We start from the raw sequence: 26,042 nt of genomic DNA on the forward strand, positions 1-26,042 counted from the left end.
ATGAAAGGCTGGATTGAGCAGGGAGATGTGGCACCACACAATATTACACAGATGAAGAGATTAAACTAGGTCATTTTCCAGTCAGTTACAATGACAAGTTCTACAAGGATGTGCTGGAGGTTGGCGAGCTAGTAAAACTTGCCTATTTCAATGATATTTCAGTGGGTATGGTATGCTGTAGGGTGGATCATTCATAGAATCAGAAGAGACTTTACATCATGACACTAGGATGTCTGGCACCATGCAGAAAGCTAGGAATAGGAATTACAATGTTAAATCATACTTAAACACCTTTGAAAAGATGACACTTTTTACAACATCTATATGCATGTCCAGATCATCAATGAGTTGTCAACTGACTGCTACAGGAAATATGGCTTTCAAATTATTGAGACCAAGAAGAACTACTATGAGAGGATAGAGACCTCAGTTGTGCATGTGCTACAGAAAAAACTCAAAATCCCTTCTGGCTAGAATGCAGATGTGAAGAAGACAGACAGCTTGAGTAAATTACAAATGAGCTCTCTCGTACTTGCTTGTCACCAAATAAAAGAGAGGCCCATGATTTTCCCCCTTTCTTTGAAAATATTTTCTACTTCTTATTCTTGTTTTTCCTTCTTTTATTTCCTTCCTCTTTTTCTAAAAGTTTTATATTTTAAAGGACCTTCAAAATTAATCATGTTTGGATTGCTTTATTTCTCTTGTTTTGGGGAGGTGGATTGACTGTAGGAAGAAGAAAGTATAGATCTATTTAGTTTCAGGGTTAAGATACATGGTCCAAAAATTTTGGGTGTCAATTTCAATTTATTTTTGGATTTTTTTGTGGCCTGCTTTCACACTGAAATGCAGAACCTAAAAACTGTTGTGTATTTCAAAATACAAAAAGCAGCAGCAGCAATATTTTGTTCTCTAATCATAGACAAGTTTACTGTGTTTGTGGTACTTTGGATTTGTCAATGCAGTTTCTGGGATGCTAAACCCTAGACATTGCCTTCAACTCCATCTTTGGTCCTTCTATGGACCATTTCAGGAGTTGGATCATTTGTTATCCTTATAAGAAATACTAAGCTTAGTTTTTGAAGCAATTGTTTCTTGCTTTGTCCCTGGTGGCAAGAGAAGGTGGGATAGCTTGGGTAGGTGGTATTAGACATTGGTCTCAGTATTTGAGTTAAACTGCTTTTTACTAGAGAGTTGTATGGTTGTTACCATGTTTATTTTTCTTGCTGTTGATTGGTTTTAGTGGCATTAACTTTTAGAATGTGACCTGGTGAGATTAATTATTTTCAATATCCTGATTAAAGATACTGACCTTTAAATGACCTAAAAAGGTTTGTTGTAACATACTTTTTTTTTCTCCTGTAATTTTTCTTCAGCAAATCCACAATTGTTAGTCTAACCTTAAAAATGGAGTCAATGTTCTTATAGGTCAAAATCCTTAAAGAATTCTAACTCAGGTGTTATCTCTTGGACATATTAAAATATACTTAGCCCTGGCTGGTGTGGCTCAGTGGATTGAGTGCTGGCCTGCAAACCAAAGGGTAACTGGTTCTATTCTCAGTCCTTGAACATGACTGTTCTCCAGTAGGGGGTGTTCAAGAGGTAACCACCCATTCATGTTTCTCTCCCTCTTTTTTTCTCTCCCTTTCCCTCTGTCTAAAAATAAATTAAAATCTTTATTTAAAAAAATAAATAAAATATACTTAAAAGGAAGCTTACAAGGAGTTGTGGCATAAAAAATAAATTTAATGTCAGTTTTCCCATTTTTAACCTGGGTTATTAGTCTTCCTGGACTGGAGTTGTGTGAGTTCTTTATATATTTTGGAGATCAAACCATTGACCAAGGTGTCATTTGCAAATGTATTCTACCATACAGTCAGTTCCTTTTTCATTTTGCTGATGTTTTCTTTAGCCATGCAGAAACTTTTTATTTTGATGAAATCCCATTTGTTTATTCTTTCCTTTACGTCTCTTGCTTTAGGGGACATATCAGTGAAAATATTGCTTCATGGAATACCTAGATTTTCCTGACTGTGTTCTCTTCTAGGACTTTTATGTTGCTGCAACTTATATTTAAGTCTTCTATCCATCTTGTGTTCACTGTTGTCTATGGTGTAAGTTGGTGGTTGAGTTTCATTTTTTTTCATGTAGCTGTCCAGATCTCCCAACGCCATTTGTTGAACAGGCTATTTTTACTCCATTTTGTGCTTCTGCCCTGTTTGTTGAATATTAATTGACCATGGAAACTTGAGTTTATTTCTGGGTTCTCTATTCTGTTCCATTGATCTATGTGTCTGTTTTTATGCCAGTAGCAGACCGTTTTGATTATTCTGGCCTTATAATATGTTGGGAACCACCCTGCCTGGTTTCAGAAATTGTAACCCCTCATGGCTAAGGCTGAGTGAGAGACCTTGGGACCCTAAGCCATTAGGGAGACAAAGCTCATCTCCCTGGTAGGGGGGCCACCTCTGCCCCCTGTACTTCCCCCTGCTTGGCCCCAAGCAGATGACTGGTTAGCCAATGATGGGTAAGATTCCTCAAAGGACGGATGATCTAAGACAGGCATGGTCATGAAGGGGCTATCAGGGAAGGACTTGGGGGGCTATAGGAGAAGGAGGTGATGGATCCTCACCCCTCAGCTTTGACATAGCCTGGGTCCTCATTCTGTCTGTGCGAAGTCTTCTAATCTCTATACTGCCTTACTTCCCCTGCCTGACATAAGCCAGAAACAATGCCAGAGAGTGGTGCAGCCCTGGGCAGAAACCATTGGCTCCCAGGGCGATCAGGCCTAAGAAAGAATACATAAAATCCTGTGAAACCTGCTTTGATAAGAATGCTGTCAATTTTCTGATAAGGGTCCAAGCATGAAGTGAGTTTGTTTCCCAAAGTTGTATTGCCCTTTAGCTAACTGACCCTGACTCAGAATAAACCCTCCTAGTTCTTTGTGTGTTATCTATTGTTTGATCCTTACTGCCTGACAATGGTTGATGAGCTTTACCTCTATTCCTGTGCAAATTGAATCCAATAAAAACCCATTGAGAAAAATGCCCCTGGATCTCATCCATGAGCCTTTTTGATCTCTCTTTATCATTTGAGAGAATGGCCACCTTTCCTCCCCAAGCAGTTCATGTCTTGGTAGACTTATTCTCATCTGTGGTGGATGGGGGGGGCTCTGTGGGTGGAGCTCACCCACAGTAATATAGTTTCATGTCAGGTATTGTAGTCCTTCCTGCTTTGCTCTTCTTTCTCAAAATTATTATCGCTATTTGGGGTCATTTATGGTTCCATATAAATTTCTGAAATGTTTGTTCTATATCTGTGAAATATGTCATTGGTATTTGAGTATGGATTCCATTGAGTCTATAAATTGCTTTGGGTAGTATGGACATTTTGATGATGTTAATTCTTCCAAACATGAACATGGTACATGCTTCCATTTATTTGTGCCTTCCTTAATTTCTTTCTTCAGTGTTGTATAGTTTTCTGAGTACAGGTCTTTTACCTCCTTGGTTGTGTTTATTCCTAGGTACTTTATTTTTTTGTTGCTATATCAAATGGGATTTTTTCCTGATTTCTGTTTCTGATGTTTCATTGTTGGTGTACAAAAATGTCTTTGATTTCTAAATATTTACTTTGTATCTTGCTGTTTTACCAAATTCACTTATTAGGTTGAGTAGTTTTTTGGTGCAGTCTGTAGGATTTTCTATGAATAATATCATGTCATCTCTAAACAATGACAGTTTTGCTTCCTCCTTTCCAATTTGGGTGCATTTTATTTCTTTTTCTTGTCTGATTGCTGTGACTAGGACTTCCAACACTATGTTGAATAGAAGTGATGAAAGAGGACATCCTTTTCTTGCTCCTGATCTTAGTGGAAAATGTTTGCTTTTGCCCATTGAGTATAATGTTTGCTGTAGGTTTTTCATATATGGCCTGTATTATATTGAGGTATGCTCTCTCTACTCCCACTTTCCTGAGGGGTTTTATCATGAATGGCTATTGCACTTTATCAAAAGCTTTCTCTGAATCTATTGCTATGATCATGTGATTTTTGTGTTTCCTTTTGTTTATGTGATGTATTATTTTTAATGATTTGCAAATATTGTATTATCCTTGCATCACTGGGATGAATCCCACTTGATCATTGTATATGATCTTTTTATAGTACTGCTGGATGCGGTTTGCCAATATTTTGTTGAGGATTTTAGCGTCTTAGTTCATCTGCGATATTGACCTCTAGTTTTATTTATTTGTTGTGTCTTTATGTGGATTTGGAATTAGGGTAATGCTGGCTTCATAAAAACTGTTTGGGAGCCTTCCGTCTCCTTGATTTTTTTAGAATGGTCTGTGAAGAATAGGGTTTAGCACTTCCTTCAATGTTTTGTAAAGTCCTCCTGTGAAACTGTCTGGTCCAGGGCTTTTGTGTGTCAGAAGCTTTTTGATTACTGCTTCAATTTCATCAGCTTTTATTGGTCTTTTTAGGCTTTCTGCTTCTTCTTCATTGAGTTTTGGAAAATTATATTTTTATAGAAATTTGTCCATTTAACCTAGGTTTTCAAATATCTTGGCATAGAGTTCTTCATAGTAATTTCTTGGTATTTCTACGTAATTATTGTATTTCTGATGTATCACTTGTAGTTTTTACTCTTTCATTTCTGATTGTGTTTATTTGGGTCTTCTCTCTTTTTTTTTTCTTGATAAGTCTGCCTAAAGGCTTATTGATTTTGTCTCTCTTTACAAAGAACCAGCTCCTGGATTTATTGATCCTTTGAATTGTTTCTTTTGTGTATGTGTATCTTAATTCTGCTCTGATACGTCCTTTTTTCTACTCACTCTAGGTTTTGTTTGTTGATGTTCCTTTAGTTCTTGTATAGTAGGGTTAGGTTGTTTATTTGAAATGTTTCTATGTTTTTTAGGTAAGCCTATACTGCTATGAACTCCTCTCTCAGTACTGCTTTCATTATGTCTCATAAATTTTGGACTGTTGTGTGTTCATTTTCATTTGTTTCCAGATACCTTTTAATTTCTTACTGGATCTCATTTTTAACCCATTCATTATTTAATAACATATTATTCAGTCTCCATGAATTTGAATGTTTTGTTTTTGTTTTCATTTTCCTTCTGGTTTGTTTCTACTTTTAAGCCATTGTAATCCAAGAAGATATTTTATATTATTTTAATTTTCTTGATTTTGTTAAGGCTTGTTTTGTGTCCTACCATGTGGTCTGTCTTTAAATGAATGAATCAAAATATAGTGATACATTTACACAATGTAATAATATGTATCAGAAAAAAAGAAGGAACTCTTGCCCATCCCAACAACATGAATGGAACTGGAGAGCATTATGGTAAGTGTAAGAAGCCAGGTGGTGAAAGACAAATACCTATGATCTCACCTATAATTGGAACCTTATCAACAAAACAAGCAAGCACAGACTTGGAAATAAAGAACAAACTTACAGTGACTAGAGGGAAGAGGGAAGGGGAAAAATAGGGGAAGTAAGGGTAAGTGGCAACCAAAGGAACAGAAATAGAGGATTCATGGGCATGGGCAATGGGGGAGGGATTGACCATGGGAGTGGCAAGTGATGGGGTAGAGGTGAGCAATGGGGTAAAGGTGACAGAACTGTAACTGAATAACAATAAAAAAATTTTCATGTGTATTTGAAAAGAATGTATACTTTACTTCTTTGGGGTAAAAGTTCTGTACATATCAATAAGTCCATTTGCTGTAGAGTGTTTTTCAATGCCACAATATCCTTGTTGATTCATTGCTTGGAAGATCTATCCATTGTTGACAATGGAGTGTTAAAACCCCCTATGCAGGCTGTGTTACTTTGATATATTTCTTGAAGTTCTTCATGATTTTCCTTACATATTTAGCACCACAATTTCCATCAGTGCTCCTATGTTGGGTGCATATATGTTTACAAGGGTTATATCTTCTTGAGTGGCTCCTCTCTTGAGATTTATGTACTGACCTTTTTTGTCCCATTTATGACTTTTGTTTTGAAGTCTATTTAGTCTAATATAACTATTGGTACCTCAGCCTTTTCTTTTTCTTCATGACCATTTCTTGGAATATTTTTTTAATCCTTCCACTTTTAGTCTATGTGGATTTTTTGTTCTGAGGTAGGTATCTTGTTGAGGAGATATATGTGGCTCATGTTTTCTTATCAATTCAGTTATACTCTGTATACATACATATATACACAAACAGCATGCATACATACATGCACATGTGTATGCACAACAAACACATGTACATACAAAAGGACAATGAAAGGTGAAGAACTGAAAGCCTACTGACTACAAACCTTATGATTGGAGAAATAGCCAAGTTGTGAGCTTCCTGGGTTTTCTTTTAGCTCATAAATTCCAGGCATGGAGTAGAAAATGTTTTAAATGGTTACATTTTTTTAAATTTATTTCATTTATTTTTAGAGAGGGGAAAGGAGGGAGAAAGAGAGGGAGAGAAACATCAATAAGTGAGTGTCTCTCATGTGCCTCCTAGTGGGGACACGGTCTGAAACTCAGGCATGTGCCCTAAACAGGGAATTGAACCAGTGACCCTTTGACTTGCAGGCCAGTACTCAATCCACTGACCCACACCAGCCAGGATCAGTTGCATTTAAAAAAAATAGCCACCAAAAAGCCTGTTTTGCCTAGAAAAGAGACAGCCTAGCAAACAGAAAGCTTGTCAGCAATAATTGCTCTAATCCAACCACAGAAAATGCTATGGCCACATTGCCAGCAGGCAGAAAAGACATAAATAAATAAATAAATAAATAAATAAATAAATAAATAAATAAATAAAATGGTGAAAGGCAACAGATGTTAACACTAAGATGACAGAAAAGTTTGAATAATCTGACAAAGATTTTAAAGCAGTAATCATAAAAAAATGGTCATCAAGGAACATGTACAAAAGCCAAAAGGGCATAGGATTAAGGGTGGAGGTGTGGGGGAGTTTTGGGGGGAAAACGGAGACAACTCTATATGAACAACAATAAAAATACAAAAACAAAAAAGTTTCAATGAGAAATTGCAAATGACTTAGAAACAAACAAAAGAAAACAAAAACCTGATCTGAGGGAATGAAGAAGAAATGTAAAAATATCCTAATGGATATATTAGAAGAGAAAAATGACATAACTGAAATAAAACACTTAATGGATTGACTTAATGGTAGAATGAAGGGGATAAAGAAATTATTCACATAATTTGAAGATGGAAATATAGCCATGGTCCAATTTGAACTCACAGACAATATACTGAAAAGAAAACAAAAGTGTCTCAGAGCCTTGTAATATTGTAAGAAGAGGTCTAATATTCATGACATTGGAATCCCTGAAACATTATAGAAAGTGGATAAGAATTTAAAAGTACTCAAAGAAATAATGGCTGAAAACTTCACAAATTTGACAAATGACATAAATCTACATATTCAAGAAACTATATGAATGCCCATTAACAGGAACCAAAAGAAATTCACACCAAGATGCATCATAGTTAATTTTCTGAAACTAAAGGCAAAAAATCTTAAAAGCTCTGAGAGAGATATGACATATCTACAGTGGAGAAATTGCTCCAATTACAAAGGAAATCTCGTCAGAAACTATAGAGTTCAGAAGAAAGTGGCACAGCATTTTTCAGATGCTGAAAAATAACACACTGACAATAGAGAATTTAAAAAAAAATTTATTGTTATTCAATTGCAGGTGTATGCCTTTTCTCCCCACCCCTCTACCCCACCCAAGCTGAACCCACCTCCCTCCCCCACCTCCAACCTCCCCCTTGATTTTGTCCATGTGTCCTTTATAGTAGTTCCTGTAATCCCCTGACAATAGAGAATTTTTATCCAGTAAAACTAACCTTCACAAATAAAGGTAAAACATGGGCAGTCTCAAATAAATGAAAATCAAGAAAATGTTTAACCAGAAGACCTACCCAAAAGTAATTGGTTAAAATAAGTTCTCTAACCTAAAATTAAATGATAAAAGTAGAAAAAGATGAACATTGGATACATTAGGAAGGAATAAAAACATTAAAATTATAAAAATAGAATATATAACCATATTTTGCTACATAAGTTTTCACTACAATACATTTTATTATTATTTTAGTTCTTATTGTTGTTCAAATATAGTCGTCTTCATTTCCCTCCAATCCTCCTACCCCAGCCATCCTCCCCTCCCACCCTTGATCCCCGCCCTTTAGTTTTGTCTATGTGTCCTTTATAGTTGTTCCTGAAAACCCTACCCCATTCCCCCCTCCATTATCCCAAGTCTCTATGGTCAATTAATATTCAACAAAGGCATAATAAGCGTAAAATGGAGTAAAAATAGTTTCTTAGACAAATGGTGTTGGGCTATGTGGACATCTACATGCAAAAAAGTGAAACTTGACCGTCAACTTACACCATACACAAAAATACATTCAAGGTGGATAAAAGACTTAAATATAAGTCATGACACCATAAAAGTCCTAGAGGAAAACATCAACAGGAAAATCTCAGACCTTCCATGCATCAATATTTTTACCAATATGCCCCCTACAGCTAGGGATTTAAAGGAATGAATAAACACATGGGACCTCATCAAAATAAAAAGCTTCTGCATGACTAAAGAAAACAGCATTAAAATGAAAAGAGAACCAACTGTATGGGAAAACATATTTGCTAATGATACCTAGGACAAGGGTTTGATCTCTAAAATATATAAAGATCTCACAGGACTCCACTATAGGAAGACAAACAACCCAATTAAAAATGGGCAAAGTACTTGAACAGACACTTTTCCAAGGAGAACATACAAAGGGCCCAGAGACATATGAAATGATGCTCAGCATCACTAGCCATCAGAGGGATGAATATTTTGCTATATAGAATTATAGTGCCATAAACCATAGTTTGACTTTAATCAAACACTATTGTTGTAACTCTACATCTACAAGATGACTTGTAGGTCTATATCCACTTCTTTTCCATCATTAAAGAAACGTTTTATTAAAAAATATGTTCTCCACCTAAGCGAGGGTATGATTAAAGGGGACAAGAAAGATAACCAGTTGACAATATACTAGGCAGGACACTAGTGACATAATTATTTATCTACACTGTTAAACATATTTTATCCAAAGGAAACTAGAACTATGCTTTGTAACTGGAAAATCTCTGTGATAATTACACCAGATAGTAGCTAAAGATGGATTATGATTATTAAATGTTTCATTAATTGCCATTTGGGAATACTGTCATTTTAATTTCATTGTGGAGTTAGAATACAATGAAGAACACCCAAACACAATAATTATGTGATTCATTGCTTTTCATACCAGTGTAAGTGCTTTCTGCAAATCATTATTTGAGAGTAAATTCAGGTCATTTCTTGGTAATCATACATTAGCTTCTCTCTCTGCCTTTCTCTCTCACACACAATATAAATGGTCAGAGGATTTGAAGATTATTTATTCTCATATTTCAGTTTGTATTATTCTCTGAAGGTAAGAGCATCTGGTGTGCTGGGTTATTTCAGTGCATGTCATGAAGAGGCTTTTACAGATTAAATATTTTTTACACATCTTAAATGGAATTTAAATAGGATATATTGATTCTTATGGAAAACCTGAGTTAAAAAATACTTATAACTTTTGGAATCCTGAATTATTACATTTAGTATTTTAGCTCAAGGAGCACAGAGTGCAAAAGGGCTAAGGAAAAAGATATATTAATCAAGTGAGTTAAATATGCACCAAGTGACCTGCTTCCCTCAAGAGTATAATGGGCAGATCGTTGGAATGGATGCTCTTGAACAGAACACAATTACTTTAAAGCATAAATAATTAAAAGACAAAATAAAGTGTATGGAGGTATTATAGCAATATATTTGACTGACATTTTTTGTTTTTCTGGAAAAGGTTGTGAGTGAATAGGGTTTTTTTTGTTTTTGTTTTAGTTTTATTTCATTTCTCTTTTCCACATTGTAATCAGTGCTAAATTTACCTAACACAATTTAAATTGTTTAGTTAACTATACATCTGTTTGTAAGCTCTGAAACAGAACATGTAACTTGTATATTATCTTTCCTTGCTGCCAAAATAGAGCATGCCATATGAAATGTATTGGCAAGCTGGTATGTGTATGTGTGTGTGTGTTTTGTATATGTAAAATAAAGTTCACAACATTCATTGCAATTTATTTTATAAAACTGACCATATTTTATGCTTCTTAGTTTGCTTATTTCTCAGAAAATTGTTACTGTAAGATATTTTTATATTTTTATTTTTTAATTTATTTTTCTTATTGTTATTCAGTTACAGTTTTCACACCTTTTCTCCCATTGATCTCCCCTGCGCCACCCCACCTCCACTCATTTACTATAAGATTTAAAAACTTATTGTTTAAATGTCCTCTGTGTCTAATCCCTTTCTTTTTTTTCCACCATTGTCCCTCTCTCCCCTCCCTCTGGTCACTTTCAGTCTGATCCATAGGAATTTACTCTGGGAATGGGCAGTGGGATGGGTGGAGGAGGGCAGGGAGAGAAAATTGAGACAACAGTAATAGAATAACAATTAAAAATAATAAAAAGTAATTGTCTTCTATTTTTAAGTTGTTTTCTTTTTTAATTTTAAATTACACTTTACATTCAATATTATTATGTATTAATTTTATGTGTGCAGCATAGTAATTAGACAATCATATAGTTTACGAAGTGTTCCCCCAATACTTCCAGTATCTCCCTGAAGTCATATAGCATTATTACAATATTATTGACTGTATTCCCAACGCTGTAATTTATACCCCTTTGACTCTTCTTTAACTATCAGTTTGTACTCAATCTCTTCACTCTTTTCCCCCATTACTTCAACCATCCTCCTACTGGGAACTGTCAGTCTGTTCTCTGTATCTGTAAGATGCTTGTATTTTGTTTCTTTGTTTATTTTGTTCTTTAAATTTCACATGTAATTGAAATCATATGGTATTTGTATTTCTCTGTCGACTTATTTCACCTAGCATAATAGCCTTTAAGTCTGCCCATGCTATATCAAAATATTGTAATTTAAGAAAACATATCTGAAAAAAAGAAAACATATCTAATTGTATCACTACAACTTACTTAAAACACTTTAATTGTCTTTTCTTGTATTTTCAAATGTTGTTCAACTTCCCTTTTCTTTATTTTGTTATTCTTTACACCTACGGTCTATGTGTTCTGCAAGGACAATGATATTATTTTCCAATATTTTATTTTATTTCCAAGAGTTCACTAGGGTTCCCTTTTCTCCACAGCCTCTCCACACTTGTTATTTGTTGACTTGTTTACAATGGCCATTATAACTGGTGTAAAGTGGTATCTCATTGTGGGTTTAATTTGCATCTCTCTGATGGCTACTGATGCTGGGGAGCTTTTCATATGTTTCTGGGTCCTTTATGGTTCCATATAAATTTTTGAAGTGTTAGTTCTAATATCTTAAATATGCCACTGGTACTTTAATAGGGATTGCCTTGAATCTATAAACTGCTTTGGGTAGTAAGGGCATTTTGATAATGATAATTCTTCCAATCCATGAACTTGGTACATACTTCCATTTGTTTTTATCTTCCTTAATTTCTTTCTTCAGTGTTGTGTAGTTTTCTGAGTATAGGTCTTTTACCTCCCATGTTAAATTTATTCCTAGGTAATTCATTGTTCTTGTTGCTATATAAAATGGGATTTTCTTCCTGATTTCTCTTTCTGATGTTTCATTGTTGGTGTACCAAAATGCCTTTGATTTCTGAGTGTTGACTTTGTATACGGCTGTATTGGCAAATTCATTTATTAGGCCGAGTAGTTTTTTGGTGGAGTCTATAGGATGTTCTATGTACATTATCATGCCATCTGTAAACAATGACAGTTTTGCTTCCTCCTTTCCAATTTGCATGCCTTTTTTTTTTTCATGTCTGATTGCTGTGGCTAGGACTTCCAATACTATGTCAAATAGGAGTGGTGAAAGTGAACATTCTTGTTTTGTTCTTGATCTTAGTGGGAAAGTTCTAAGTATTTGACTATTCAGTTTGATGCTGGCTGCAGGTCTCTCATATATGGCCTTTATTATGTTGAGAAATGCTGCTTCTATTCCCACTTTCCTGAGTGTTTTTATCATAAATGGGTGCTATACCTTGTGAAATGATTTTTCTGCATCTGTTGATATGATCATGTGATTTTTGTCTTTGGTTTATGTGATATATTATGTTTATTGTTCTGCAAATATTGTACCATCCTTGCATCCCTGGGGTGAATCCCATTTTATCATGGTGTATCACCATGTTAACATATTACTGAATATGGTTTGCCAATATTTATCTGTGGATTTTAGTGTCTATCTTCATCAACAAAATTTGCCTGAAATTTTCTTTCTTTGTTATGTCTTTATCTGGTTTTAGGATTAACATGGTGCTAGCTTAATCAAAAGAGTTTGGGCATCTTCCATCTTCTTGGAATTTTTAGAATAGTCTGTGAAGGATAGTGGTTAGCTTGCCCTTAAGTGCTTTGTAAAATTCTACTGTGAAACCCTCTGGTCTAGGACATTTGTATGTTGGGATGTAATAAGTGAATTTTTCAAAACAGTTGGATATAAAATCAATATTCAAAATTAAAAGGCATTTTTTACACCAACAATGAAATACCCGAAACAGAAATCAGGAAAAAAATCCAATTTGATATAGCAAAAAGAAAAGTGAAGTACCTAGGAATAAATCTAACACAGGAGGTAAAAGACCTGTACTCAGAAAACTACAGAACACTGAAGAAAGAAATTAAGGAAGATACGAACACATGGAAGCATGTACCATGTTTGTGGATTGGAAGAATTATCATCATCAAAATTTTTTTTGATTACTGCTTCGATTTTGTCCACTGTTATTGGTCTATTCAGTCTTTTTGCTTCTTCTTCATTCAGTTTTGTAAGATTATATTTTTCTATAAATTTTTCTATTTCACCTAGGTTTTCAAATTTCTTACATACAGTTTTTGTAGTAATTTCTTGCAATCCTTTGTATTTCAGTGGTATCAGTTGTAATCTCTCCTCTCTCATTTCTGATTGTGTTTATTTGGGTCTTCTCTCTTTTTTTCTTGATGAGTCTGCTTAAATGCTTGTCAATTTTGTTTATCTGTTCAAAGAATATGCTCCTGGATTTATTGATTCTTAGAGTTGTGCTTTTAGTCCCTATGTCATTTAATTCTGTTCTGATCTTGGTTATTTCCTTCCTTCTACTTATTCTGAGCTGTCTGTGTTATTTTTCTTCCAGTTCTTGTAGGTGTAGGTTTAAGCTGTCTTTTTGAAATGTTTCTATCTTTTTTAGGTAAGACTGTATCACTATGAACTTCCCTCTCAGGACTGCCTTCGCTGTGTCCTATACTTTTGGGTTATTGTGAGTTCATTTTCATTTGTTTCCAGAAACTTTTTGATTTCTTCCTTAATCTCATTCTTGACCCATTCATTGTTTAATAGCATGCTATTCATTCTCCATGAGTTTGAGTGTTTTTGAATTTTTTCCTTGAGGTTAGTTTCTAGTTTTGGTCCCTTGTGGTCAGAGAACGTGCTTGATATGATTTCAATTTTCTTGAATTTGTTGAGGCTTCTTTTATGTTCTGTCATGTGGTCTACCTTTAAAAATGTTCCATGTGCACTTGAAAAGAATGTGTATTTTGCTTCTTTGGGATGAAAGGCTCTGTCTATATATAAGTTAAGTCCATTTGATCTAGGACACTGTTCAATGCCACAAGATCTTTGCTGATATCTTGTTTGGAAGATCTCTCCATTTTTGACAGTGGGATGTTGAAATATCCTACTGTAATTGTGTTCCTGAAAATATCTTTCTTGAAGTCCTCCAAGCTTTTCTTTATATATTTGGGTGCTCCTATATATTTACCATGTTTATGTCTTCTTGATGGATTCTTCCTTTGAGTATTATGAAGTAACCTTCTGTGTCTCTTTTTATGGCTCTTTTTTTTTTGAAGTCTATTTTGTCTGATATGAGTATTGTTATCACAACTTTTTTCCTGTCCATTTGCTTGGAATATTTGTTTCCAGCCCTTCACTTTCAGTCTGTGTAGGTGTTTTGTTCTGAGGTGAGTCTCTTGTAGGCAGCATATGTGTGGGTCATGCTTTGTTATCCAGTCAGCTACCCTATCTTTTGATTGGAGCATTTAATCCTTATACATTTAAGATTATTAGTGATAGGTACTTATTCATTGCCATTTTTCATATGTTTGTTCCTCTCTCTCTCACTCTTTTTCTTCCTTTTCTTAAGGTAGTCCCTTTAGCATATCTTGCAGTGCTTCTTTGGTGGAGGTATATTCTTTGATGTTTCTTTCTTCTAGGAAGCTCTTTATTTGGCCTTCCCTTTCAATTGAGAGCCTTGCTGAATAGAATAGTCTTGTTTATAGGCCTTTGTTTTTCATTTCTTGGAATATTTCTTGCAATTCCCTCCTGGCTTAGAGTGTTTCCATTGATAAATCAGCTGATAGTCTTATTGGGGCTCCTTTGCACATTACTTCCTGTTTCTCCCTTGCTGCCTTTAAGATTCTCTTTTTGTCTTGGAATTTTGCCATTTTAATGATGATGTGTCTTGAAGTGGGCCTCTTTGTGTTTCTCTTGATTGGGACTCTCTGTGTTTCCTGGGTTTGTGTGACTTTTTATCTCATCAAATTAGGGAACTTTTCCTTCATTACTTTTTCAAACAGGTTTTCCATCCCTTGCTCTTCTTCTTCTCCTTCTGGTATCCCTATTATACGGATATCATTACATTTCATGTTGTCTTGCATTTCCCTTAACCCCTCTTCATCTTTCTGAGTCTTTTTTCCTCTTCTTGGTCTTTCTGGATGTTTTTTCTACCTTGTCCTCCAGCTCGCTGACTAGATCATCTGCTTCCTCTAGCCTGCTTTTGATTCCTTCTACTGTGTTGTTCATTTTGGAAATTGTATTCTTCATTTCCTCTTGATCTTTGTTGATAGTTTCTATTTCTTTTTTTGCAGTGAGTTCATTGTAGTTTCCCTGTAGTTGTCAGTAATGCTCTCTGAGTTCATTGAGCTTCCTTATAACCATTGCTTTGAACTCAATGTCTGACAGTTGACTTGCCTCTGTTTCATTTAACATTCTTTCTGAGGCTTCTTCCTTTCCTTTCATTTGAGGTTTGCTTCTTTGTGTTCCTTTTGTTTGTGAGACTCTTCTTGTTAGCCTCTGCTTCTTAGATTGATGTTTTCTGAATACCTGGGTTTATGGTGTGAACTTCTGTTGAAGGAGACCTATGAGATCCAGTGGTGCAGTCTTTGATCTCCTGAACTTGCTGCTCTTGAGCTGTTGTTTTTATTGGCTGTCTGGATGTATTTAGGTTTTGATTGTTTTGGGGTCTTTCTTTGGTGTATCCTTCCCTCCAGTGGTTTACTGAGGGTCACTCCACCCACCAGATCTTGTATGCTGTCGTGCAAGTGTGGGGAGATTGTGTTGAAGCTGGATCTTCTTTCTGTCCAAGGATTAAAGGATTACCTGTCATTATTGTTCAGTTGTTTATTCTGGGTAATTTCTCCACCATTTAGTTGTAATTCCAGATTTGTCCTGGGTGGAGGTTAATGTGGCTTCCACTCAGTCCTTCACTATCTTCCTTTATAATCTGTTGGTGGTTCCTTTGTTGCTGGGATCTCTTTTGCAGGAGGTATACTGGTGTTCACAGCTCCCACCTAGTCTTTTATGTGATCAGTTGGAGGGGGAAGGCAAAATGGATTAAGACAGTGGGAGGGTATTTGTTGGGATTTGAAGTACCAACACAGAAAGAAGAGAAAGGAGGTCCTTTGGACAAGTACAGTGTTAACAGTGATATTTCACCCAATTAGCCACTTTTTAAGAAGGAAAGAAAAAATATAAGTTTCTTAATAGAAGGTGGAAGGATTGTGAGTTGAATCCAGAAAACAGTGAGCTTGTGGCAGGTCAGATTATGAGATATAGTGAGAGGAAAGTATAGAAAATAGGCACAGCATATTGAAGAATAGAGTTAACCACAACACTAAAAAAGTTCTGGAAGACAGAGAACCTGGCTATGATCCAGGAGGGGTTCTGTGCAGTATTTGCAATTGTAGGAACAACAATTATTTACAATAATATTGGAACAACAATTTTATGACAGAGTCTATGTGATCTCAATAACAAGAATAAGAAGTACATGACCTGCAGTAGTGTGCTATTGGAACACAAGTGAAGTGAAAGAAGGAAAATTAAAAATACATTATGAAAGAGAGAACTAGGAAAACCAGTCAATCAATGCAATTAAACAAACAAAGTGAAGAAAACTGAACAAACAGAAGAGAAACAAAAAATACTCATAAAATAAAAGATGTAAAAATACTGAAGAAATAATAATAATATAAATATACAGTAACTTGTAAGTTCTCTTGAATAGCAGTGAAATTTTTCTATTTATCAGTTGTTGGGATAATCCCTCTTTGGGTCTGACTGAGTCCTTTCAGATCTCCAGGTCTTATTGTCTCACTTGTGCAAAAAAGAAAAGAAAGAAAGGAAGGAAGGAAGGAAGCGAGGAAGAAAGTAAAGGAAAGAAAGAAGAAGAAAAAGAAAGAAGAAAGAAAGAAAGAAAGAAAGAAAGAAAGAAAGAAAGAAAGAAAGAAAGAAAGAAAGAAAGAAAGAAAGAAAGAGAAAGAAAGAAAGAAAAAGAGAGACAGACAGAGAGACAGAGAGAGAGAGAGGAAGGAGGGAAGAAGGAAGGAAGGAAGGAAGGAAGGAAGGAAGGAAGGAAGGAAGGAAGGAAGGAAGGAAGGAAGGAAGGAAAGGAGGGAGGGAGGGAGGGAGGGAGAGAGGGAGGGAGGGAGGGAGGGAGGAAGAAGGAAAGGAAGAAGAAAGAAAGAAAAACCTCCTGCTGGATTTAAACAGGCCAAGCAAGTGCTGTTGGTCTTCCAGGCTGCAGCAGGCTGAGGGGTTGAGTTTCCCTTTTCTCCCTTCCTATGGTTTTGTGAGGATGGAGGCCAGGTCTGAGTCTCACTCTTCACAGTTGCCCAGCTTCCATCCCATTTCCTCAGTTCACTGCTTGGCCCTCAGTGCCCTTCTGTTGCAGGCCTATGCCTTCTGTCCACCAATTGTGCTGTCCTTGAGGTGCACCAGTTAGGGGCAACTCACACACCACCTTCTTGCTGTTTGCTCTCCTAGGTTCTAGGGGCACCCAAAGTCTCTTCAGGGTAATTCAGCTCCCCAGTTAAGTCTTTCTGGGTACTGCTAACTCCCTGAGCCCTGCTGCTCTCCTCTACTGGGGTCGGGGGGAGGCCCTGCCTCTGCCTTCCTCTTAATGAATCACTCCAGCCCCTCAGGGCAGGAGCACTGAAACAGGTTGTAGGTGCTTGCCTCTGGGACTACCAGCATGGGTGGGTGCACTCCACTGCTGTGGTTGGGGGGAGAGTAGGGGTGCGGACCCAGTCCTGGTGGCAGGGGCAGGGCCACAGCTAGGGCTGTGGAGGCTGCAGGGGCACAGCTGGGGAATGGGGTGGGAGGCAGGGGTGACAGCTGCAGGAGAATTCCCTAAACAGTCACCGAGAGCCTTTTTTTTTTCTTTTTTAATTCCTCCTGTTTAAGCCTGCCACTCCAAACCAGCGCCTGGCCTCTCACACAGCCCAACTTTCCAACCAGACCAGAGACTATCCAGTTCAGTGTCCATCACGACCCAACTCTTCTCACTTCTTCAGGTGTCACCCAGCTCTCCAATTTCTCTGGTAATGACCCAACCAGTGTCCACAGTCTCAGCAGGTGAACACCACCGCTGTGTGTTTGCCACTTCGTCTTTATTCTCCCCAGTGATTTCAAGCATCCAGGCCGATCCTGGTGTTGCTCAAACCTCCCTGTTTGGCAGGGGAGGGAGCTGTTGATTTGGGTGTCTTCCATGAATACTGACTTCCACAAAGCCTGGGGTTACAGCCACCCTGGTCCCTGTGCTGCACCCAGGGACCTTATCATCCCAAAGCAATCTCCTTACCATCTGATTTTTCAATGTCCTCTACAATTTTGGCTTCCAATCTTCATATATGCTGGGATACCATTGGCTGTTCATTCTGTTCCTCAGAAGATTGGCTAAGTGTTCCCTGTTACACATTTTTTTTTATTGTTATTTAATTACATTTGTATGCCTTTTCTCCCCATCCCTTCACCCCACCCCAGGTGAACCCACTTCCCTCCCCCCTCTCCACCCTCCCCCTTGGATTTGTTCATGTGTCCTTTATAGTAGTTCCTGTAATCCCCTCTACCCACTGTCCCCGCCCCCACCCCCCACCCCCGCTCTTGCTATTGTTACATTGTTCTTAACTTCAATGTCTCTGGTTATATTTTGTTTGCTTTTTCCTTCTATTGCTTATGTTCCAGTTAAAGGTGAGATCATATGGTATTTGTCACTCACTTCCTGGCTTATTTCACTTAGCATAATGCTCTCCAGTTTCATCCATGCTGTTGCAAAGGGTATAAGCTCCTTCTTTCTCTCTGCTGCGTAGAATTCCATTGTGTAAATATACCATAGTTTTTGGATCCACTCGTTTGCTGATGGGCACTTCGGTTGCTTCCAGTACTTGGCTATTGTAAATTGTGCTGCTATGAACATTGGGGTGCACAGATTCTTTTGGATTGGTGTTTCAGTGTTCTTAGGGTATAATCCCAGCAGCGGAATTACTGGGTCAAAGGCCAGTTCCATTTTTAGTTTTCTGAGGAAATTCTATATTGTTTTCCACAGTGGCCTCACCAGTCTGCATTCCCACCAACAGTGCACGGGGGTTCCCTTTTCTCCGTATCCTCTCCAACATTTGTTTGTGGATTTGTTTATGTTGGCCATTCTGACTGGTGTGAGATGATACCTCATTGTGGTTTTAATTTGCATCTCTCTGATGGCTAGTGATGCTGAGCATCTTTTCATATGTCTCTGGGCCTTCTGTATGTCTTCCTTGGAGAAGTGTCTTTTCAAGTCCTTTGCCCATTTTTTAATTGGGTTGTTTGTCTTCCTGGAGTGGAGTCGTGTGAGTTCTTTATATATTTTGGAGATCAGGCCCTTGTCTGAGGTATCATTGGCAAATATGTTTTCCCATATTGTTGGTTCTCTTTGTAATTTGGTGCTGTTTTCTTTAGCCATGCAGAAGCTTTTTATTTTGATGAGGTCCCATTTGTTTATTCTTTCCTTTATGTCCCTTGCTTTAGGGGATGTGTCTGTGAGGATGTTGCTGCGTGGAATGTCTGAGATTTTCCTGCCAATGTTTTCCTCAAGGACTTTTATGGTGTTACGGCTTATATTTAAGTCTTTTATCCATCTTGAGTTTATTTTCGTGTATGGCGTAAGTTGGTGATCGAGTTTCATTTTTTTGCACGTAGCTGTCCAGATCTCCCAACACCATCTGTTGAAGAGGCTGTTTTTGCTCCATTTTATGCTCCTGCCTCCTTTGTCAAATATTAATTGATCGTATAGATTTGAGTTCATTTCTGGGCTCTCTATTCTGTTCCATTGGTCTATGTGCCTGTTTTTATGCCAGTACCAGGCTGTTTTGATTACCGTGGCCTTGTAATACAGTTTGATATCAGGTATTGTGATCCCTCCTGCTTTGTTCTTCTTTCTCAAAATTGCTGCAGCTATTCGAGGTCGTTTATGGTTCCATATGAATTTCTGCAATGTTTGTTCTATATCTGTGAAATATGTCATGGGTACTCTAATAGGGATTGCATTGAATCTATAAATTGCTTTGGGTAGTATGGCCATTTTGATGATGTTAATTCTTCCAATCCATGAACATGGTACATGCTTCCATTTGTTTGTATCTTCCTTAATTTCTTTCTTCAGTGTTGTGTACTTTTCTGAGTACAGGTCTTTTACCTCCTTGGTTAGGTTTATACTTAGGTACTTTATTTTTCTTGTTGCTATATCGAATGGGATTTTTTTCCTGATTTGTGTTTCTGCAGTTTCGTTGTTGGTGTACAGGAATGCCTTTGATTTCTCAGTATTGACTCTGTATCCAGCTGTTTTGCCAAATTCATTTATTAGGTCGAGTAGTTTTTGAGTGGAGTCTATAGGGTTTTCAATGTACACTACCATGTCGTCTGCAAACAGTGACAGTTTCATTTCCTCCTTTCCAATTTGGATGCCTTTTATTGCTTTTTCTTTTCTCATTGCTGTGGCTAGGACTTCCAATACTATGTTGAATAGGAGTGGTGAGAGAGGGCATCCTTGTCTTGTTCCTGATCTTAGTGGGAAAGCTCTAAGTTTTTGTCCATTGAATGTGATGTTGGTTGTAGGTCTCTCATATATGGCCTTAATTATGTTGAGGACTGCTCCCTTTATTCCCACTTTGCTGAGTGTTTTTATCAGAAATGCATGCTGTATCTTATCGAACGCTTTTTCCGCATCTATTGATATGATCATGTGATTTTTGTCTTTGCTGTTGTTGATGTGATGTATTATGTTTATTGATTTGCGAATATTGTACCATCCTTGCATCCCTGAGATGAATCCCACTTGGTCATGGTGGATGATCTTTTTAATATATTGCTGGATGCGGTTTGCTAATATTTTGTTGAGAATTTTAGCGTCTATGTTCATCAGCGATATTGGCCTGAAGTTTTCTTTCTTCGTTGTGTCTTTATCTGGTTTTGGGATTAGGATGATGTTGGCTTCATAAAAAGAGTTTGGGAGTCTTCCATCAGTTTGGATTTTTTCGAATAGTCTGTGAAGGATAGGGGTTAGTTCTTCCTTAAATGCTTTGTAGAAATCTCCTGTGAAACCATCTGGTCCAGGGCTTTTGTGTGATGGGAGTTTCTTGATGACTGCTTCAATTTCCTTTGCTGATATTGGTCTGTTCAGGTTTTCTGCTTCTTCTTCAGTCAGTTTTGGAAGATTATATTTTTCTAGAAATGTGTCCATTTCATCTAGGTTTTCAAATTTCTTAGCATACAGGTCTTCATAGTAATTTCTTACGATCCTTTGTATTTCTGTGGTATCAGTTGTAATCTCTCCACTTTCATTTCTAATTCTGTTTATTTGGATCCTCTCTCTTTTCTTCTTGATAAGCCTACTTAAAGGCTTGTCGATTTTGTTTATCTTTTCAAAGAACCAGCTTCTGGATTCATTGATCCTTACAATTGTGCTTTTAGTCTCTATGTCATTTAACTCTGCTCTGATCTTGGTTATTTCCTTCCTTCTGCTTGCTCTGGGCTGTCTTTGTTGTTGTTCCTCCAGTTCTTGTAGGCGTAGGGTTAGGTTGTTTGTGTGAACTGTTTCTAACTTCTTAAGGTAGGCCTGTATTGCTATGAACTTCCCTCTCAGGACTGCCTTTGCTGTGTCCCATTGGTTTTGGGTTGTTGTGAGTTCGTTTTCATTTGTTTCCAGGAAGTTTTTGATTTCTTCCCTAATCTCGTTCTTGACCCATTCATTGTTTAATAGCATGCTATTCAGTCTCCATGATTTTGAGTGTTTTGGGTTTTTACCCTTGGGGTTGGTTTCTAGTTTCAGACCCTTGTGGTCAGAGAAGATGCTTGATATGATTTCAATTTTCTTGAATTTGTTGAGGGTTGCTTTGTGTCCTATCATGTGGTCTATCTTTGAAAAAGTTCCATGGACACTTGAAAAGAATGTGTATTTTGCTTCTTTGGGATGAAAAGCTCTGTATATATCTGTTAAGTCCATTTCCTCTAGGGTATTGTTAAGTGATACAATATCTTTGTTAATCTTTTGTTTGGAAGACCTGTCCATTTTTGATAGTGGGGTGTTAAAATCCCCTACTATAATTGTGTTGCTGTCAATATCTTTCTTGAAATCCTCCAAGATTTTCTTTATGTATTTGGGTGCTCCTATGTTGGGTGCATATATATTTACAATGTTTATGTCTTCTTGGTGGATTCTTCCTTTGAGTATTATGAAGTGACCTTCTGGGTCTCTCTTTATGGCCCTTCTTTGGAAGTCTATTTTGTCTGATATGGGTATTGCTACCCCTGCTTTTTTTTTCCTGTCCATTTGCTTGGAAAATTTGTTTCCAGCCCTTCACTTTCAGTCTGTGTAAGTCTTGTCCTGAGATGGGTTTCTTGTAGGCAGCATATGTGTGGGTCATGTTTTCTTATCCATTCAGCTGTTCTATGTCTTTTGATTGGAGCATTTAATACATTTACATTTAAGGTTATTATCGATAGGTAGTTATTCATTGCCATTATTTCCTACCTGTGTTCCTATCTCTTTCTCTTTTCCTTCCTGTCCTTAACGCAGTCCCTTTAGCATCTCTTGCAGAGCTGGTTTGGTGGAGCTGTATTCTTTTAGACTTCTTTTGTCTGGGAAGCTCTTTATTTGGTCTTCTATCTTGATTGAGAGCCTTGCTGGGTAAAGTAGTCTTGGTTGGAGGCCTCTGGTTCTCATTACTTGGAATATTTTTTGCCATTCTCTTCTGGCTTGGAGCGTTTCCATTGAGAAGTCAGTTGCTAACCTTATTGGGGCTCCCTTGTATGTTACTCCCTTTTTCTCCCTTGGTGCCTTTAAGATCCTCTCTTTGTCTTGGAATTTTGCCATTTTAATTATGATGTGTCTTGCAGTGGGTCTCTTTGGGTTCCTCTTGTTTGGGACTCTCTGTGATTCCTGGATTTGGGTGACTTTTTCTCTCCTCAGATTAGGGAAATTTTCCATCATTACTTTTTCAAACAGGTTTTCTATCCCTTGCTCTTCTTCTTCTCCTTCTGGTATTCCTATTATACGGATATTGTTACGTTCATGTTGTCCTGCATTTCTCTTATTGCCTCTTCATTCTTTCTGAGCCTCTTTTCCTTTTCTTGCTCGTTCTGGGTGTTTTTTTCTACTTTATCCTCCAGCTCGCTGATCTGATCCTCTGCTTCCTCAAGTCTGCTTTTAATTCCTTCTACTGTGTTCTTCAATTCATAAATTGTATTCTTCATTTCCTCTTGGCCCTTGTTGATAGTTTCTATTTCCTTTTTCATGTTGATATAGTTTGCAGTGAGTTCATTGTAGTTTCCCTGTAGTTTCTGGTAGTTCTCTTTGAGCTCAGAGAGCTCAGTGAGCTTACTGATGACCATTGCTTTGAACTCAGTATCTGATAGTTGACTTGCCTCTTTTTCGGTTAGTATTCTTTCTGAGACTTCCTCCTTTCCTTTCATTTGGGAATTGTTTCTTTGTCTTCCCATTGTTTGTGAGGCTCTTCTTGTTGGCCTCTGCTTCTTAAATTGCTTTGTTCTGAATCCCTCGGTTTATGATATGAACTTCTATGGTAGAATGCCAATGGGATTCGGTGGTGCTGTCTCCTTACTCTCCTGTGCTCACTGGTCTTGAGCTGACGTTTATGGGTTTAACACGGTCTAACTCTAGTCTTTTCAGCACTCCAGGTTTTGTTGTCTCACTGTCAGATCTTTCAATGTCCTCTATCTTTGGTCTCTGATCTTCGTATATGCTGGAATACTGTTGGCTGTTCGCTCTGCTCCTCAGATCAGCTAGGTATTTCCCTGGCGTTGCGGGGAAGTGGATTCCGCTCCCACCTATGTTGCCGCCATCTTCCCCAAGACCATACTTGCTTTTTCTTATGGAAGAGAAACACACTTCTCGTAGCAGAGTGCAGTGATACGCGTTTATCAGGGGTCTCAATGCTTCATCCAGAATGAGCGCGTCACACCAGAAGAATGTCCAGGGGTTATTTGTATCTCCTTTCTCTGATTTATGTGATCACTGCATCCAAGTGTGAGACTTCCCGGCGCACTTGGAAGACCTGGAGCTGCGGGCTGACTCTTTCTGTGGCAGCCAGGCAGGCGCGGAGGCGAGGAGAGCGCGTCGCTGGAGGTGGCGGGCGAGAATCCAGCCCTGGCCGCGGGTTCCCTCTGGGTGAGCGTGGCAGCCGCCGTGCCTGGGCGCAGGGCCGAGCAGCCGGCGCTGACACTGCTTGTCACTTGGCCCGAAGAAGTTGGGCAGCCTCCGCTGCGGCGCGAGCAACACCTTTAGTTTGAACTTTCCAGGTCCAGTCCCACATTTTTTTTTTAATTTGGAGAATTAATTAATTTAAAATAGTGATGTTTAACACAAGCCAATATATTAATTGGTTCCTAATCCTCTATACCCTTGATGTGACTCTAATATTCACAGTCTCAACTATCACTACTAACAAATTATCTCCAATATTGTTATTTTAAATGTTTATTTAAAGAAAACAAAAACAGGTTCTTTTGAATTGGTGTTCCAGGATTCTTAGGGTATAATCCCAGCATTGGAATCTCTGAGTCAAAAGGCAGTACTATTTTTAGTTTTTTGAAGAAATTCCAAAAGAACCTATTCACCCCAATGTTTATAGCAGCATTATTTATGATAGCCAAGTGGTGGAAACAGCCTAAATGCCCATCAATAAATGAGTGGATCAAAAAATGGTAGTACATTTACACAGTGGAATACTACACAGCAGAAAGAAAGAAGGAACTCCTTCATTTTGTGATAGGATGGATGGAACTGGAAAGCATTATGCTAAGTGAAATAATCCAGGTGTTGAGGGACAAATACATATGATCTCACCTATAAGTGGAATGTAATCAACAAAACAAACAAACAAGCAAAATAGAACCAGAAACTTGGCAATAAAGAACAACCTGATAGTGACCAGAGAGGAGGGGAGGTTAATGGGGGAAAGAAGGTCAAGGGTCAAGTCAAAGAACATTTATATGAAGGACTCATGGTCAATGATAATTGAGGGGGTTGGATGTGGGAATGGGGAGTGGGCAGGGCAGTGGAGAGCAATGGGGGAAAAATGGGGACAACTGTAATTGAATAACAATATAAAATTTTAAAAAAGAGAAAAAACAAAAACAAACAAGCAAACAAAAACACCCCTAAATAAATCCTTTCTAGAGTCCTTTAATCCTTTGGGATTAACTCTCTTTTTCTAACAGACCATGACCCTTCTTCTCTTTTTCATAATATCGTAAGGCTATTTCCAGAATGGATGCTTGGTGAGGTAGTATGAACATTTAGAAATATGTTCCTATTCATCCAATTAACTGGCATCATTCTGCTCCTCAGTACTTTTCTTGGATGGTTTCTTTTTGAGTGAGAAATTTTTCCCGGGTTTGTTAATATCTTATCATTTCAACCCACCATTTACTGATCTATGTGTTTTTATCATGGAATATAAGCTTAGCAGCAGCAGAAAACCCTAAAATCTTGAGATCCAGCTTTAAACAATCTGTAATATCTGGTCAGTGCCATGAATCACACTGTTTATCCCAGAACAACAAAATTTAGCTACATTTTAAAACTTTATTTAATAATGATCTTGTTTCCAGCTCTGTGACATAAAAAAGTTGCAATCTCCAATAACTAAAATAGTCCTCCAAGACTTGGATAACTAACATTGTATATTTGAGGAGATAACTAAAAGAAAAATATAGATATTTAAATAGGAAACTTTATATTTTGAGGATTAAACATGTTTTCCAGGTGTCCTATTGTCTCACAATTCAGGTACTAGTAAACAGAGAATTTGAGAGGTTGCAGAAACATTGGAATTTTAATGTCATAAAAAGAGTGAGAATGGAAAATCAGTGTAGTTTGTATTGGGAACACTCAAGCTCACCTGCTCTGTGATAGGCCCTCTCCTGGGTCTCAGAGTTAATTTGTACTCTATAAAGATATCAACATTTTGTTATTTCTGTAATAATGATAAATAAGCTATATCAATTGTACAATATTTAATTACAAAGATTCTGAGAGGTAGGCATTATTGCCCATTTTCAGTTATGAGGAGAAAGTGGTATAAAATAGTCAATGGTGTGGCCTAAGGTTAAACAGCTCCTCCTTAGTTCAACTGATTTGGCCCTCTTACAGTGATTTTACTCTCAAAGGGAATTGTTTCTCACGTCTTATATTTGAGTGTAAACCAAATTTCCAGGTTGCCTATGTTCCTAAACACACAAGAACCGTTAGTCCCATATCCTTCTTCTGCCCAAACGTGGTGGCCCATCTCTCCTGTGTATTGACTTGATGGTACCTGGATTATTAGGAGGAGGTAAATGTG

The 26,042-nt window shown here is 37.5% G+C and overlaps 1 pseudogene; it reads left to right on the forward strand.

The window, feature by feature from the left end:
- Positions 1-23,983, forward strand: LOC112313041 (N-alpha-acetyltransferase 50 pseudogene; annotated as a pseudogene).
- The last annotated feature ends 2,059 nt before the right edge of the window (positions 23,984-26,042 follow it).

Source organism: Desmodus rotundus, chromosome 2, assembly GCF_022682495.2.
Source record: "Desmodus rotundus isolate HL8 chromosome 2, HLdesRot8A.1, whole genome shotgun sequence".
Taxonomy (NCBI): domain Eukaryota; kingdom Metazoa; phylum Chordata; class Mammalia; order Chiroptera; family Phyllostomidae; genus Desmodus; species Desmodus rotundus.